The sequence below is a fragment of the Zalophus californianus genome, chromosome 3 (genome assembly GCF_009762305.2).
Source record: "Zalophus californianus isolate mZalCal1 chromosome 3, mZalCal1.pri.v2, whole genome shotgun sequence".
In the NCBI taxonomy this organism is placed as follows: domain Eukaryota; kingdom Metazoa; phylum Chordata; class Mammalia; order Carnivora; family Otariidae; genus Zalophus; species Zalophus californianus.
Genome location: NC_045597.1, coordinates 81,291,644 through 81,310,109, shown reverse-complemented (window position 1 = coordinate 81,310,109; position 18,466 = coordinate 81,291,644). Strand labels below are relative to the sequence as shown.

Below are 18,466 nucleotides of genomic sequence, written 5' to 3'. Positions count from 1 at the left end.
GAGTGCAATCTCAACCTCAGTCTCGTGAGATGATCCCAAGGCTCACGTGAGGTCAGGATAGGACAGAGGTATCTTTCTTTTAGTTGCTCTGGGGTTGTGAGTTTAGTAGACAACCTTCGTGGTTTGAATTCCTTTTTTTTTTTCATGAAGCATTCTCATTTCAGGAAGATAAGATGCTTACAGATGTATGCGAGGAAGCCTAACTTAACCTACTTAACTCTCAGATATCACACTGTGGGGGAATGCATAATTCAACTACCATCTTGTGTCATGTAGAGAGAAGCGCTTTCTTGTGCTTTTAAGAAATTGTATTGTTAGTCAACATACACTAAAACATTCGTTTTGGATCTGGGTTCCCTGGTTCCTTGTTTTCCTAGAACACCCAGTGCTCCATGAGATACATGCCCACCTTAATACCCACCAGTGTGTTAACTCATCCATCCACCCCTCACCTCTAAAACTCTCCATTTCTTGGAGTCCGTACTCTCTCATGGTTCGTCTCCCGCTCCGATTTGCCCCCCTTCATTTTTCCCTTCCGTCACCTAATGCCCTCCGTGCTATTCTTATGTAACACAAATCCGTGAAGCCCTATGCTATTGGCTTTCTCTGCTTGGCCAATTTCATTTAGCATGCTCTCCCCCAGCCCCATCGATGTTGATGCAAAAGATGGGTATTCATTTTTCTGATGGCTGAGTAATATTCCCTTTTAGAGAAGGAACACATCATCTTTCTCCATTCATCTGTTGAAGGGAATCTCGGCTCTTTCCACGGTTTGTCTGTTGTGGACCTTGCTGCTAGGAACATTGGGGTGCATGTGGCCCTTCTTTTTACTACACCCGTGTCCTTGGGCTAATACGCCGTAGAGCAATTTCCTGGGTCGTAAGGTAGCTCTGTTTTTAATTTTCTGAGGAAGCTCCCCACTGTTTCCCAAAGCGGCTCTACCAACGTGCATTTCCAATGCAGGGTTCGATCCCGGGACCTTGTGATCATGAGCTGAGCCGAACGCAGACACTTAAGCGACTGAGTCACGCAGGTGCCCCCCTTGCCCTTTGTTCTACCAAGATCTTGGGTTGCCGTCAGAGGACATTGTGCTGTCCCACACGTAGCCAGCACCCAGGGATGGGTGGCCAGTTCCAAACGTGCTCCCATGCTAAGCAAGAGCGGACGTCCTAAGGGAACTATGGCGCTCCTGTTCCTGAGCACTTGGATCTTGGCCAGCTTAGTGCCGTGACGGCTAGCCGGCTTCCCTCCATCCCCTGGATGATTGAGATGTCTTCATTTTGAAGAACAGACCATCACCAAAAGGACAGCATTTTCCTGGAGCTGGTCAGGGCAGAAACAAAATTTTTCAAGGAATACGGCACCGAGAAACAGTTCCCAATCCTTGGTCGTCAGGTGGCAGAACCAACAGGCTAGCCCTGAATCACTGCTACATCTACCCACTGATGGAAAAGGGCCAATAACAGTCAGCACCGAAAGCATCCGTTCCCTTTATGGAGTAGGAAGACAGGCCTCTAGCTAAAGCTTTCCTGGGGTGGCACATGGCAGTATCCCTTACCCAAGTCCACAGCTGATTCTTCTTCCCAAAACTGCCAACCTGTTAGGAGAGTGTGCTAGTCACTATGTGTCCCATTTGCGGTTGACATGGGACTCTGGCACTCTTTGCAGTGTTTCCCATGGCCTTGCCTGTCTGTCGAACAAGGGCTTCGGGCATCCTCATGGGCCAAGGTGTTGTGACTCACCTTTAGAGCACCCAGGGATTGGTGGTGAGTTCCCAGTCTGAACCTGCCCTAAGATAAGACAATCAGAGTTTACTGTTTGAAAGAAAATTTACCCTTCTGGCCCTGAGCACTTGGTAATTGGCCAGCTGAAGATGCACGGAGATGGTGGTCTAGCTTGCCCTACTGGCTCCTGGCTGTGGCTTGATGTCTTACACCTACATTTCAAGTGCTTTAACATTCTCAGGAGGGAACCCATATATTCCCACGTGTATCTGGTGCTTTGGTATAAGGAATATTCCAAATCCATGGCCGATCTTTACTTCCATACAGTTCTGGAGACAGGTCGAATGGCACAGGAAATGCCGCCGCTGGCTCCTTGCTCCCTGAGAAGAATTTCTGTTTTACTTTGAACCTATCCAGGCTGACAGCAGGAAAAGGACTCCAAGCTCATAGGAATGGATCATCAGCTGGGTGCTCTTCTCTAATGTTCTCCAGGTAGCCTTGTACAGATTTTCTCTTGTGTCAAGGAACCAAGCAATTTGACTGAAGTCTGGAGAGGGTCTCATATATGTTTTTATATGTGGCATAGCATTGCTGTGGCCAGATGTATCAGCCAACCATTTGTGAAAATAAGAATGGAGCCAATTCTGTTTTTCAGCTGTCTGGATGTTATACGGAAGAAAGCCCTCAGCTGGATATCAATCTAAGCTGGTTCACACATTTTCCACAGAAGGATAGATCAGATGAAGAGGAACAGCACTTCTCCCTGGGGTTCAGCTTTCCTTCTCCAACGTCACCAAGCTTTCTTTAAACTTAGAACACAACCATTTCGAGTCATCAGCCCTCATAGACCTAATGCTTGAAAACTGACCTACTATCGGCCAAGACTCTCCTTTAAGAGAGGCATGCTCTTTCAGAAGCTTTCTTAGCCTAATGTCCCAGAAAATTATCTTTCTGACTTCCTTGAAAATGTCCTGGGGTATATCCAAAAAGATAAACATCAGTTTTGGAGAGATCATGCTTGTGGATGATATCTGTCCACTCCTTGAGTGAAGGAGCATTATAAGTCATCAAGTAGATGATGAGATCAACTTTAAAATGTGTTGTTGATTCTCCAGTTGTGTGGGTTCAATGGACAATTCATGGGCATAAGGGGCTCAACCATAGTCCCTGAGTTTTCTGGTGCCAGTCAGCATGGATGAGGTTGGAAGTGTGTATGACAACCCGGAAGCCTTCTTCAAACAGCAGTAATATCATTTTCGTGTGGTGTGTTCCAAATACAATACCCAACTTTGCCTGTCAGAGGGAAATGTTTTCATAAGGCTTGGCCTGGGCATTAGCTTCTCCTTTATCTCCATGCACAAGCAGGATTGGTTTCTTCCTGAACTCTGGTGGATACCAAAACCCATGGCCTTGACAATCTGGTTTCACTGTGGTAGCCAATAAACATGAGCCAATAAAAAAGATTTAAAAACAATGTATAGAAACCTTTCCCAGCACATGGGGGAAAGTATGGAGGAGCTATAATGACAGATTTGCTCTTTTATTTCTGCTATAATCACTCATCTAAATCCCCAGTCCCACACATGGAGTCTTCTTGGGACATCCAGGCACCTCACCCATCACCCCCAGCACCCATATTCTACAACAAAAGGAGAGCTAGATTCTGCTCTCCTGTCTGCATCTCCACTCTAACTTCACCCCTCACTGTCCTCTCATCCTGGGTTTTCACAACAGTCCCCTCAACTCTCTCCCTGTCCACATTCTGGGTTCCATTTCACCCACAATGCACTTCCAAGGGTCAGCTACAGAGTCACTGCCCAGACACCCCTGTGAGCCCCCAGTGGCTCTAGGTGCCCTTCTCAGGAAAGTCTTCCTGCTGCCCCGATCTCCACTTGCCTCACCAGCTCCCCAAGATCTCCTCCAGGCTCACCTCTTGGCTCTCTTCCGCACTCCAGTCCTCCAGGTGGAGGACAACTGCGATTTTCCCATCGATGTAATGACCAATGTTCCAGTGTTAAACTCTGCTCTCATTAGAATTTTCAGGTCCTTGGACATCAGTCCATCTATCTCACTCCTTATTCTTCAAATCCCAAATTAGAAATCATTCCCATTGAGGAGGCATCCTGGGCTCAACTCCCCACCCCTAGCACTACCCCCACATAGGCATCTATCATCAAGGCTGCCCCTGCTACTCCCTTAGTTCCTCTCCCACAGCACCTCTTCAGAGGCTAGAACAGCAAGTACACTGGGTGCTATAAGAAGTGGACAGATTTAGGGGGCGGAGCAAGATGGCGGAGGAGTAGGAGACCTAGATTTCGTCTGGTCTCAGGAATTCAGCTGAATAGGGATCAAACCATTCTGAACACCTACGAACTCAACAGGAGATCGAACAGGAGAGTAGCAACAACTCTCTGAACAGAGAAGCGACCACTTACTGGAAGGTAGGGCGTGCGGAGAAGTGAATCCGAGGCAATATTCGGGAGGATGGACGGCGGGGGAGGGGCCTCCGCCGGCCGCTTCTGGCAAGTGATAGAGCCGCGGAGCACAAAATCGGACCTTTTACAAGTTGGCTCGGTGGAGGGACGTTGCTCCAGTGGCTAAGCGGGGGGTGGAATCCTCGTGGGACAGTGTGGTCTCAGGACCCTTGGGGTCACAGAAAGACCGGGGGTGCCTGAGTGCGCCAGAGCTCCCAGGTATCAGAGCGGGGAAGCCGGCTGCAGAGACGGAGCAGAGTCGCGGGCTCTCAGCTCGGGGTTGCCATAAACTGTGATCTGCGGCCCAGTCGGGGCATGGCTCCACAAGCAGGGACCCAACAAGCAGCAGATCCGGGGAGACTCCCCTTCCTTCCCGGGGAGGACCGGTGCGGGAACGCACTGCAGGGATCTGCTGGGTTTGGAGACTCCGTGCGGGGTCGGGTGCCAGAGATAGCAACGCTCGATCACAGGCCGGGTGAGCACGGAGTGCGGCCGGAGACCGGGGACAAGGGAGTGACTGCTTTTCTCTGGGGGCGCACTGAGGAGCGGGGCCCTGAGTTCTCAGCTCCTCCAGGTGGAGATTGGGAGGCCACCATTACTGCCCTGGTCCTCCAAAGCTGTACCGAGAGCTTGCAGGGAACAAAAGCTCCTGAGAGCAAACCGGAGCAGCTTCCTTAGCCCGGACCGACAAGGGCGGGGCAATTCAGCCTCCAGCAAAGACATTTGGAAACCACAGCAACAGGCCCCTCCCCCAGAAGATCAGCACAAACAGCCAGCAAGCCAAGACCAAGTTGATCGATCAAGGAGAATGGGAGAACTCCAGCGCTAGGGGAATACTGCACATAGATTCATGGCTTTTTTTTTTTTTTTTTTACCATGATCCATTATTTCATCAAAGTTAATTTTTGTTGACTGTTTTTTTTTTTAATTTCTCTTTTTCCCTTTTTCAACCAACATCTTATCAATACCTTTTTTTAAAAAAAAAAATTTTTTTTTAGTTTTCATTTTTAGAGTCATATTTTATCCCTTCATAGTAGTTACCCTTATTTTTGTCATATATATATAAGTTGTTCTCTCTTTAAAATTTTGAGGTACAGTTTCTTCTAACAGATCAAAATATACCCTAAATCACTAGTGTATGGCTTTGTTCTAGTTTCCTGCCTGATCACATTCTCTCCCTTTTTCCTTTTTTTTTTTCTTAAATCTTCTTTCTTTTTTCAAACAACTTATCTTACCAAGTCCTTTTATAAAATCTTTTATAATTTTCATCTTTACAGTCATCTTCCATCCCTTCATTGTATCAACCCTTATTTTGTACATATATGTCTTTCTTCCTTTAAAATTTTAGGAGGCACTTTGGTCTCACAGACCAAAATACGCCCAAAATCTACTGTGTGGCACTGATCTATGCACTAGCCTGATCATATTTGATCATATTCTGCTTTTTTTGTATTGTTCTGTTTTTGTTTTTATATTTTTTTCTTTTTTTTTTCTTTTTCTCTTTCTTTTTTCTTTCTTTCCCTTTCTTTTCCCCGGGTTTCAGGTCTTTTCTGATTTGTATACAGTATATTTGCTGGGGACGTTGTAAACCTGCTAGCATTTTGTTCTCTCATTCATCTATTCTCCTCTGGACAAAATGACAAGACGAAAGAAATCACCTCAGCAAAAAGAACAAGAGGTAGTACCGTCAGCCAGGGACCTACTCAATACGGACATTAGTACGATGTCGGACCTAGAGTTCAGAATCATGACTTTAAAGATACTAGCTGGGCTTGAAAAAAGCGTGGAAGTTATTAGAGAAACGCTTTCTGGAGAAATAAAAGAACTAAAATCTAACCAAGTCGAAATGAAAAAGGCTATTGATGAGGTGCAATCAAAAATGGGGGCACTAACTGCTAGGATAAATGAGGCAGAAGAGAGAATCAGCGATATAGAAGACCAAATGATGGAAAATAAAGAGGCTGAGAAAAAGAGAGAGAAACAACTACAGGATCATGAGGGCAGAATTCGAGAGATAAGTGATACGATAAGACAAAACAACATTAGAATAATTGGGATCCCAGAAGAAGAAGAGAGAGAGAGAGGGGCAGAAGGTATATTGGAGCAAATTATAGCAGAGAACTTCCCTAATGTGAGGAAGGAAACAGGCATTAAAATCCAGGAGGCACAGAGAACCCCTCTCAAAATCAATAAAAATAGGTCAACACGCCGACATCTAATAGTAAAACTTACGAGTCTCAGAGACAAAGAGAAAATCCTGAAAGCAGCTCGGGAGAAGAGATATGTAACCTACAATGGTAGAAACATTAGATTGGCAACAGACCTATCCACAGAGACCTGGCAGGCCAGAAAGGACTGGCAAGATATCTTCAGAGCACTAAACGAGAAAAATATGCAGCCAAGAATACTATATCCAGCTAGGCTATCATTGAAAATGGAAGGAGAGATAAAAAGCTTCCAGAACAAACAAAAACTAAAGGAATTTGCAAACACGAAACCAGCCCTCCAAGAAATATTGAGAGGGGTCCTCTAAGCAAACAGAGAACCTAAAAGCAGCAAAGAGCAGAAACGAACACAGACAACAGACAGTTAACAGTCACCTTACAGGCAATACAATGGCGCTAAATTCATACCTTTCAATAGTTACCCTGAATGTAAATGGGCTCAATGCCCGAATCAAAAGACACAGGCTATCAGATTGGATTCAAAAACAAGACCCATCCATATGCTGTCTGCAAGAGACTCATTTTAGACCCAAAGACACCCCCAGATTGAAAGTGAGGGGGTGGAAAACCATTTACCATGCTAATGGACACCAAAAGAAAGCTGGGGTGGCAATTCTTATATCAGACAAACTAGATTTTAAAACAAAGACTGTAATAAGAGATGAGGAAGGACACTATATCCTACTTAAAGGGTCTATCCAACAAGAAGATCTAACAATTGTAAATATCTATGCCCCAAACATGGGAGCAGCCAATTATATAAGGCAAGTAATAACAAAAGCAAAGAAACACATTGACAACAATACAATAATAGTGGGGGACTTTAACACCCCCCTGACTGAAATGGACAGATCATCTAAGCAAAAGATCAACAAGGAAATAAAGACTTTAAATGACACACTGGACCAAATGGACTTCACAGACATATTCAGAACATTCCATCCCAAAGCAACGGAATACACATTCTTCTCTAGTGCCCATGGAACATTCTCCAGAATTGATCACATCCTAGGTCACAAATCAGGTCTCAACCGGTACCAAAAGATTGGGATCATTCCCTGCATATTTTCAGACCACAATGCTTTGAAGCTAGAACTCAACCACAAGAGGAAAGTCGGAAAGAACTCAAATACATGGAGGCTAAAGAGCATCCTACTAAAGAATGAATGGGTCAACCAAGAAATTAAAGAAGAATTAAAAAAATTCATGGAAACCAATGAAAATGAAAACACAACTGTTCAAAATCTTTGGGATACAGCAAAGGCAGTCCTGAGAGGAAAGTATATAGCAATACAAGCCTTTCTCAAGGAACAAGAAAGGTCTCAAATACACAACCTAACCCTACACCTAAAAGAGCTGGAGAAAGAACAGCAAATAAAGCCTAAACCCAGCAGGAGAAAAGAAATCATAAAGATCAGAGCAGAAATTAATGAACTAGAAACCAAAAGAACAGTAGAACAGATCAATGAAACTAGGAGCTGGTTCTTTGAAAGAATTAACAAGATTGATAAACCCCTGGCCAGACTGATCAAAAAGAAAAGAGAAATGACCCAAATCAACAAAATCATGAATGAAAGAGGAGAGATCACAACCAACACCAAAGAAATACAAACAATTATAAGAACATATTATGAGCAACTCTATGCCAGCAAATTAGATAACTTGGAAGAAATGGGTGCATTCCTAGAGATGTATCAACTACCAAAATTGAACCAGGAAGAAATAGAAAACCTGAACAGACCTATAACCACTAAGGAAATTGAAACGGTCATCAAAAATCTCCCAAGAAACAAAAGCCCAGGGCCAGATGGCTTCCCAGGGGAATTCTATCAGACATTTCAAGAAGAATTAATACCTATTCTCCTGAAACTGTTCCAAAAAATAGAAATGGAAGGGAAACTTCCAAACTCATTTTATGAGGCCAGCATTACCTTGATCCCAAAACCAGACAAAGACCCCATCAAAAAAGAGAATTACAGACCAATATCCTTGATGAACATGGATGCAAAAATTCTCACCAAAATACTAGCCAATAGGATCCAACAGCACATTAAAAGGATTATTCACCATGACCAGGTTGGATTTATTCCTGGGCTGCAAGGCTGGTTCAACATCCGCAAATCAATCAACGTGATACAATACATTAACAAAAGAAAGAGCAAGAATCATATTATCCTCTCAATAGATGCAGAAAAAGCATTTGACAAAGTACAACATCCTTTCTTGATCAAAACTCTTCAGAGTATAGGGATAGAGGGTACTTACCTCAATATCATAAAAGTCATCTATGAAAAACCTACAGCGAATATCATTCTCAATGGGGAAAGGCTGAGAGCTTTTCCCCTAAGGTCAGGAACGCGGCAGGGATGTCCACTCTCACCACTGCTATTCAACATAGTATTAGAAGTCCTAGCCACAGCAATCAGACAACAAAAAGAAATCAAAGGCATCCAAATCGGCAAAGAGGAAGTCAAACTCTCACTCTTTGCAGATGATATGATACTGTACGTGGAAAACCCAAAATACTCCACCCCAAAACTGCTAGAACTCATACAGGAATTCAGTAAAGTAGCAGGATATAAAATCAATGCACAGAAATCAGTGGCATTCCTATACACCAACAACAAGACAGAAAAGAGACAAATCAAGGAGTCTATCCCATTTACAATTGCACCCAAAACCATTAGATACCTAGGAATAAATCTAACCAAAGAGGCAAAGGATCTGTACTCAGAAAACTATAAAATACTCAGGAAAGAAATTGAAGAAGACACAAAGAAATGGAAAAACGTTCCATGCTCATGGATTGGGAGAATCAACATTGTGAAGATGTCAATGCTACCTAGAGCAATCTACACATTCAATGCAATCCCCATCAAAATACCATCCACTTTTTTCAAAGAAATGGAACAAATAATCCTAAAATTTGTATGGAACCAGAAGAGACCCAGAATAGCCAGAGGAATACTGAAAAAGAAAAGCAAAGCTGGCGGCATCACAATTCCGGACTTCCAGCTCTATTACAAAGCTGTCATCATCAAGACAGTTTGGTACTGGCACAAAAACAGACATAGATCAATGGAACAGAATCGAGAGCCCAGAAATGGACCCTCAACTCTATGGTCAACTTATGTTTGACAAAGCAGGAAAGAATGTCCAATGGCAAAAAGACAGTCTCTTCAACAAATGGTGTTGGGAAAATTGGACAGCCACATGCAGAAGAATGAAACTGGACCATTTCCTTACACCACACACAAAAATAGACTCCAAATGGTTGAAAGACCTAAACGTGAGACAGGAGTCCATCCAAATCCTAAAGGAGAACACAGGTAGCAACCTTTTCGACCTTAGCCGCAGCAACTTCTTCCTAGAAACATCGCCAAAGCCACGGGAAGCCAGGGCAAAAATGAACTATTGGGATTTCATCAAGAGAAAAAGCTTTTGCACAGCAAAAGAAACAGTCCACAAAACCAAAAGACAACCGACAGAATGGGAGAAAATATTTGCAAATGACATATCAGATAAAGGGCTAGTATCCAAAATCTATAAAGAACTTATCAAACTCAACACCCAAAGAACAAATAATCCAATCAAGAAATGGGCAGAAGACATGAACAGACATTTCTCCAAAGAAGACATCCAAATGGCCAACAGGCACATGAAAAAGTGCTCAACATCACTCGGCATCAGGGAAATCCAAATCAAAACCTCAATGAGATACCACCTCACACCCGTCAGAATGGCTAAAATTAACAAGTCAGGGAACGACAGATGTTGGCGGGGATGTGGAGAAAGGGGAACCCTCCTACACTGTTGGTGGGAATGCAAGCTGGTGCAACCCCTCTGGAAAACAGTATGGAGGTTCCTCAAACAGTTGAAAATAGAGCTACCGTTCGATCCAGCAATTGCACTACTGGGTATTTACCACAAAGATACAAATGTAGGGACCCGAAGGGGTACGTGTACCCCAATGTTTATAGCAGCAATGTCCACCATAGCCAAACTATGGAAAGAGCCAAGATGCCCATCGACAGATGAATGGATAAAGAAGAGGTGGTATATATACACAATGGAATATTATGCAGCCATCAAAAGGAATGAGATCTTGCAATTGGCAACGACGTGAATGGAACTGGAGGGTGTTATGCTGAGTGAAATAAGTCAATCAGAGAAAGACATGTATCACATGACCTCACTGATATGAGGAATTCTTAATCTCCGGAAAGAAACTGAGTGTTACTGGAGTGGTTGGGGGTGGGAGGGATGGGGTGGCTGGGTGATAGATATTGGGGAGGGTATGTGCTATGGTGAGCGCTGTGAATTGTGCAAGACTGTTGAATCACAGATCTGTACTTCTGAAAAAAATAACGCAACATATTTTAAGAAAAAAGAAAAAGAAGAAGATAACAGGAGAGGAAGAAAAGGGGAGTATGTCAGAGGGGGAGACGAACCATGAGAGATGATGGACTCTGAAAAACAAACTGAGGGTTCTAGAGGGGAGGGGGGTAGGGGGATGGGTTAGCCTGGTGATGGGTATTGAGGAGGGCACGTTCTGCATGGAGCACTGGGTGTTATGAACAAACAATGAATCATGGAACACTGCACCAAAAACTAATGATGTAATATATGGTGATTAACATAACAATAAAAAAATAAAAAAAAAGTAGAAAAAAAAAAAAGAAAAACGTTCTATAGAAACTCTCTTTCAAATAACATCTATCATGAAGGTAGAGATATTTTCAAATATATGTGTAAAAACATCAAGTTTGCGACAATACATAATTCTACGAAAAGAACATTGTTTTTCAGTAGAAACCGTATGCAGGTAAAAATGTTTTCAAATGTACGTGTGAAGAATAAGGAAAATGCCATATATTTAACTTTGAGAAACAAGTCTGGGTAGAAAGTATCTTCAAATTACATCTTCATTCATGAAGATAGAAGTGTTTTCGAATGTATGTGGGGCACGTGATCCAATGAGCACTGGATTTTTGAAAATGTTTACTTATTTATTTTTATTATTAATTAATTAATTAATTTATTTATTTTGTTATGTTAGTCACCATAGAGTACATCACTAGTTTTTTTTAATTTTTATTGTTATGTTAATCACCATACATTACATCATTAGTTTTTGATGTAGTGTTCCATGATTCATTGTTTGTGCATAACACCCAGTGTTCCACGCAGAATGTGCCCTCTTTAATACCCATCACCAGGCTAACCCATCCCTCCACCCTCCTCCCCTCTAGAACCCTCAGTTTGTTTTTCAGAGTCCATCGTCTCTCATGGTTCGTCTCCCCCTACGAATTACTCCCCATCATTCTTCCCCTCCTGCTATCTTCTTCTTCTTCTTTTTTCTTAACATATGTTGCATTATTTGTTTCGGAAGTACAGATCTGTGATTCAACAGTCTTGCACAATTCACAGCACTCACCATAGCACATATCCTCCCCAATGTCTATCACCCAGCCACCCCATCCCTCCCACCCCCCACCACTCCAGCAACACTCAGTTTGTTTCTTGAGATTAAGAATTCCTCATATCAATGAGGTCATATGATACAGTACATCACTAGTTTTTGATATGGTGTTCCATGAACATGGGTGTTATACGCAAATAATGTTTCATTGGAAAACATCAAAAATTAATGATACACTGCATATTGTCTAATTGAATTTCATAAAAAATGTATGTGTAGAATCTTAAGGTAAGTATCATATTAGTAGTGAACTCTAAGAACACTGTGTAGAAACCGTCACTCTTTTTCCTTTATTTTTTTAAATTTAAATCCAATTAGACATTTGGCCATCCAATTTTCCCAGCACCTTTTACTGAAGAGACTGTTTTTCTTCCATTGGATATTCTTTCCTGATTTGTTGAAGATTAGTTGACTGTAGAATTGAAAGTCCACTTCTGGGCTCTCTATCCTGTTCCAATGATTGACGTTTTCTGTGTTTCTGTGCCAATACCATGCTGTCTTCATGATCACAGCTTTGTAGTATAGCTTGAAGTCAGGCTTTGTTATGACCCCAGCTTTGGATTTCTTTTTCAACATTCCCCTGGCGATTCAGGGTTTTTATGGTTCCATACAGATTATAGGATTGTTTGATCAGCTCTGCAAAAGATGTCGATGGTATTTTGATATGGATTGCATTGAAAGGGTAGCTTGCTCTGGGAACCCAAGACATTTTGACAATCTTTATTCTTCTAATCCATGAGCATTGGACAGCCACATGCAGAATGAAACTGGACCATTCTCCTACTACCTACCCAAAGATAAAATGGATGGAAGACCTAAATGTGAGACCGGAATTCATCAAATATGAGAGAACACAGGCAGTGAAAGTCTTTGACATTGACCACAGCAACTTCTTGCAAAACACACCTCTAAAGGCAAGGGAACAAAAGAATAATGATCTCCTGGGACTCCACAAGATAAAGAGCTTCTGGGCGGCAAAGGAAACAGTCTGCAAAACTAAGGTAACCCATGGAATGGGAGACAATATTGGCAAATGTCTTATCAGATAAAGGGCTGGTATCCAAGATGTATAAAGAACTAATAGGCAGGAGAGGAAAAATGCCGGAGGAGTAGGGGACCCTATTTCAACTGGTCCCCAGAATTGAGCTGGATATCTACCAGACCACTCTGAGCACCCACAAAATCAGTCTGAGATGTAAGAAGATCTGGATCTCTACAGACAGAATATCACGGGCGGTTGGTTTCGAGGTACAAAGCGGGAAGCCGTGATTCCGCGGGCAGATATCAGAGGATAAACAGCAGTGGGAGGGTGCCTGCCTGTGGGGATCCTACACTGCCGGTGAGCGACAGCCTCGCTCGCTAGGGACAGGGCACAGACTCACAGACCAGTAGTAGTGGGGAAAGGACTTTAGGGCAACCACTGGGGCAGAAACCAGGAGCGGCGGGGTCGCGCCTGTGAACTGGGAGTGACTGGCAGTTTTAGAGCACAAAGGGCAGAGACGTGCCCCGACCTGGAGGCAGGACTGGGGGCTCTGCAGAGGGGGCACAACACAGGACGCTGCAGTTTATAGCAGCACAGACAGAAATGGAGACAGTGTGTCCTGTAGAGCTCACTGAAGAACAGACTGCAGTCTCTCTGCTCTGAGGCAGAGGGTTGGAAATGGTCTCTTCTGCTCTGACTTGTGGAGGAGACATGGAAAGCTGCCAGGGAAAGCTGCCAGAGCCCCCAAAACTGATTCCCGCTGAGCCCATCCCCTGCCACAGGGGGGAAGGGCAACGCCGCCCAGACAGGGTTGCCTGAGTAACAGCACGGCAGGCCCCTCCCCCAGAAGACAGTCTGGGAAAACAAGAGGCCAGCTACCCTAAGGTCCCAAGAAAACAGGTGCATCTTGCTTGGGTTCTGGTCAATAATTTGGACTCTATACATTCCTTCAAACACCCATCAACAGAATGACTAGGAGGAGGAACCCTCAAAGTAGAAAAGACTCAGAGATTATGACTTATGCCACAGATTTACAAATGGATGCAGATATAACCAAGATGTCGGAGATGGAATTCAGGCTAGCCATTCTGAAGATATTGGCTAGAATGGAGAAATCAATTAATGGCAACATAGAGTCTCCAAGGGCAGAAATGAAAACTGAATGGGCAGAACTTAAAAATGCTATCAATGAGATCCAATCCAATCTAGAAAATTTAACAACTAGGGTAACTGAGGCAGAAGAATGAATAAGCGACCTGGAAGACAATATAATATATAAAAAGGGAAAAGAGGAGGCCAGGGAAAAACAACTCAGAATCCATGAAAATAGATTCAGAGAAATAAGTGACACCATGAAGCATTCCAATGTCAGAATAATTGGACTCCCAGAGGGAGTGGAGAGAGAGAGGACTAGAAGATGTATTTGAGCAAATAGTAGCTGAGAACATCCCTAATCTGGGGAATGAAACAAACATTCGCGTCCTAGAGGCAGAGAGGAGCCCTTGCAAGATCAAGGAAAACAGGCATGTAATAGTAAAACTTGCAAATCTTAGAACCAAGGAAACCATCTTAAGGGCAGTTAGGGGGAAGAGATTCCTTACGTATAGAGGGAGGAACATCAGAATAACATCAGACCTATGCACAGAGACCTGGCAAGCCAGAAAGGCCTGGCAAGACATATTCAGGGTACTCAATGAGAAGAACATGCAGCCAAGAAGACTTTATCCGGCAAGGCTGTCATTTAGAATAGATGGAGAGATGCAGAGCTTCCACGACCGGCAGAAACTGAAAGAATATGTGACCACTAAGCCGGCCCTGCAAGAAATATTAAGGGAGGCTCTATAAAAGGAGAAAGACCCCAAGAGTGATATACAACAGACATTTACAGGGACAATCTATAAAAACAATGTCTTCACAGGCAACATGATGACAATTAATTCATATCTTTCAATAATCACTCTCAACGTGAATGGCCTAAAAGCTCCCATAAAACGGCACAGGGTTGTAGATTGGATAAAAAGACAGGACCCATCCATATGCTGCCTACAAGAGACTCATTTTGAACCTAAAGATACATCCAGACTGAAAGTGAAGGGATGGAGATCCATCTTCCGTGCCAGCGGACCTCAAAAGAAAGCTGGGTACCAATTCTTATATCAGACAAATTAGATTTTAAGCTAAAGTCTGTAGTTAGAGACACAGAAGGACAAGATATCATTCTTGAACGGTTTATCCAACAAGAAGATCTAACAATTGTAAATATCTATGCCCCCAACATGGGAGCAGCCATCTACATAAGCCATCTGTTCACCAAAATAAAGAGTCATATTGATAACAATACGTTAATTGTAGGAGACCTCAATACTCCCCTCTCAGCAATAGACAGATCATCTAAGCAGATAATCAACAAGGAAAGAAGAGCTTTGAATGATACACTGGACTAGATGGATCTCATAGATATTTACAGAACATTCCACCCTAAAACAACAGAATACTCATTCTTCTCGAGCGCACACGGAACTTTCTCCAGAATAGACCACATACTGGGTCACAAATCAGGCCTCAACTGATACCAAAAGACTGAGACTATTCCCTGCATATTCTCAGACCACAATGCTTTAAAACTGGGACTCAGTCACAAGAAAAAATTTGGCAGAAATTCAAACACTTGGAAGCTAAAGACCACTCTGCTCAAGAATGTTTGGGTCAACCAGGAAATCAAAGAAGAACTTAAACAATTCATGGAAATCAATGAGAATGAAAACACATCAGTCCAAAACCTATGGGATACTGCAAAGGCAGTCCTAAGGGGGAAATTCATAGCCATCCAAGCCTCACTCCAAAAACTAGAAAAATCCCGAATTCACCAACTAACTCTACACCTTAAAGAACTAGAGAAAAAGCAACAAACGATGCCTAAGCCACACATTAGAAGAGAAATAATTAAGATTAGAGCAGAGATCAATGAATTAGAAACCAGAAACACAGTAGATCAGATCAATGAAACTAGAAGTTGGTTCTTTGAAAGAATTAATAAGATCGATAAACCACAGGCCAGACTGATCCAAAAGAAAAGAGAAAGGACCCAAATTAATAAAATTATGAATGAAAGGGGAGAGATCACGACTAACACCAAGGAAATAGAAACAATTATTAGAAATTATTATCAACTGTATGCCAATAAACGGAGTAATCTGGATGAAATGGATGTCTTCCTGGAAACCTATAAGCTGCCAAGACTGAAACAGGAAGAAATTGACAACCTGAATAGGCCAATAACCAGTAACGAGGTTGAATCAGTGATCAAAAAACCTCCCAAAAAACAAGAGTCGAGGACCTGATGGATTCCCTGGGGAATTCTACCAAACATTCAAAGAAGAAACAATACTTATTCTATTGAAGCTGTTTCAAAAAATAGAAACAGAAGGAAAACTTCCAAACTCATTCTATGAGGCCAGCATTACCTTAATCCTCAAAACCAGGCAAAGACCCTAACATAAAGGAGAATTTCAGACTGATAGCCCTGATGAATATGGATGAAAATTCTCAACAAAATCCTAGCTAATAGGATCCAACAATACATTAAAAGGATCATCCACCACGACCAAGTGGGATTTATCCCCGGGATGCAAGGGTGGTTCAACATTCGCAAATCAATCAATGTGATAGAACACATTAATAAGAGGAGGGAGAAGAACGGTATGGTCCTCTCAATTGATGCAGAAAAAGCATTTGACAAAATACAACATCCTTTCCTGATCAAAACTCTTCAGAGTATAGAGATAGAGGAACATTCCTCAAGTTCATAAAATCCATCTATGAAAAACCCACAGTGAATATCATCCTCAATGGGGAAAAGCTGAAAGCCTTTCCCTTAAGATCAGGAACATGTTAAGGATGTCCACTGTCACCACTATTGTTCAACATAGTACTAGAAGTCCTAGCAACAACAATTAGACAACAAAAAGAAATCAAAGGTATTCAAATTGGCAAAGAAGAAGTCAAACTCTCTCTTTTCACAATGACATGATACTCTATGTGGGAAACCCAAAAGACTCCACCCCCAAATTACTAGAACTCATACAGCAATTCAGTAATGTGGCAGCATACAAAATCAATGCACAGAAATCAGTTGCTTTCTTATACACTAACAATGCAACTGTAGAAAGAGAAATTCGAGAAACGATTCCATTTACAATAGCACCAAAAACCATAAGATACCTCGGAATAAACCTAACCAAAGAGGTAAAGGATCTACACTCTAGGAACTACACAACACTCATGAAAGAAATTGAAGAGGACACAAAAAGATGGAAAAATATTCCATGCTCATGGATCAGAAGAATAAACATTGTTAAAATGTCTATGCTACCCAGAGCAATCTATACCTTCAACGCCATCCCAATAAAAATTCCAATGACATTTTTCAAAGCGCTGGAACAAACAATCCTAAAATTTGTATGGAATCAGAAAAGACCTCGAATAGCCAAGGAAATGCTGAAAAAGAAAAACAAAGCTGGGGGCATCACGTTGTCAGATTTCAAGCTATATTACAAAGCTGTGATCACCAGGACAGCATGGTACTGGCACAAAAACAGATATACAGACCAAAGGAACAGAATAGAGAACCCAGATATGGACCCTCAATTCTATGGTCAAACAATCTTTGACAAAGCAGGAAAAAACATGCAATGGAAAAAAGACAGTCTCTTCAATAAATGGTGCTGGGAAAATTGGACAGCCACATGCAGAAGAATGAAACTCGACCATTCTCTAACACCATTCGCAAAGATAAACTCAAAGTGGATGAAAGACCTCAATGTGAGACAGGAATCCATCAAAATCCTAGAGGAAAACATAGGCAGTAACCTCTTGGACATCGCCCATAGCAACTTCTTTCAAGATACATCTCCAAAAGCTGGTGAAACAAAAGCAAAAATGAACTTTTGGAACTTCATCAAGATAAATAGCTTCTGCACAGCAAAGGAAACAGTGAACAAAGAGGCAACCCACAGAATGGGAGAAGATATTTGCAAATGACACTACAGATAAAGGGCTGGTATCCAAGATCTATAAAGAACTTCTCAAACTCAACACCCACAAAACAAATAATCAAGTCAAAAAGTGGACAGAAGATATGAAAAGACACTTCTCTGAAGAAGACATACAAATGGCTAACAGACATATGAAAAACTGTTCATCATTAATCATCAGGGAAATTCAAATCAAAATATTGAGATACCACCTTACACCAGTTAGAACGGCAAAAATGGACAGTGCAAGAAACAACCAATGTTGGAGAGGTTGTGGAGAAATGGGAACCCTCTTACACTGTTGGTGGGAATGCAAGTTGGTACAGCCACTTTGGAAAACAGTGTGGATGTTCCTCAGAAATTTAAAAATAGAGCTACCCTATGACCCAGCAATTGCACTACTGGGTATTTACCCCAAAGACACAGATGTAGTGAAAAGAAGGGCCATATGCACCCCAATGTTCATAGCAGCTGTGTCCGCAATAGCGAAACTGTGGAAAGAGCCAAGATGCCCTTCAACAGATGAATGGATAAAGAAGATGTGGT

At 42.3% G+C, this 18,466-nt stretch overlaps 1 pseudogene; it reads right to left on the bottom strand.

Annotated features, from left to right (window-relative positions):
- Window positions 1-1,961: 1,961 nt before the first annotated feature.
- The window catches only part of LOC113920412, a 95,802-nt pseudogene continuing 79,297 nt past the window's right edge, over window positions 1,962-18,466 (bottom strand).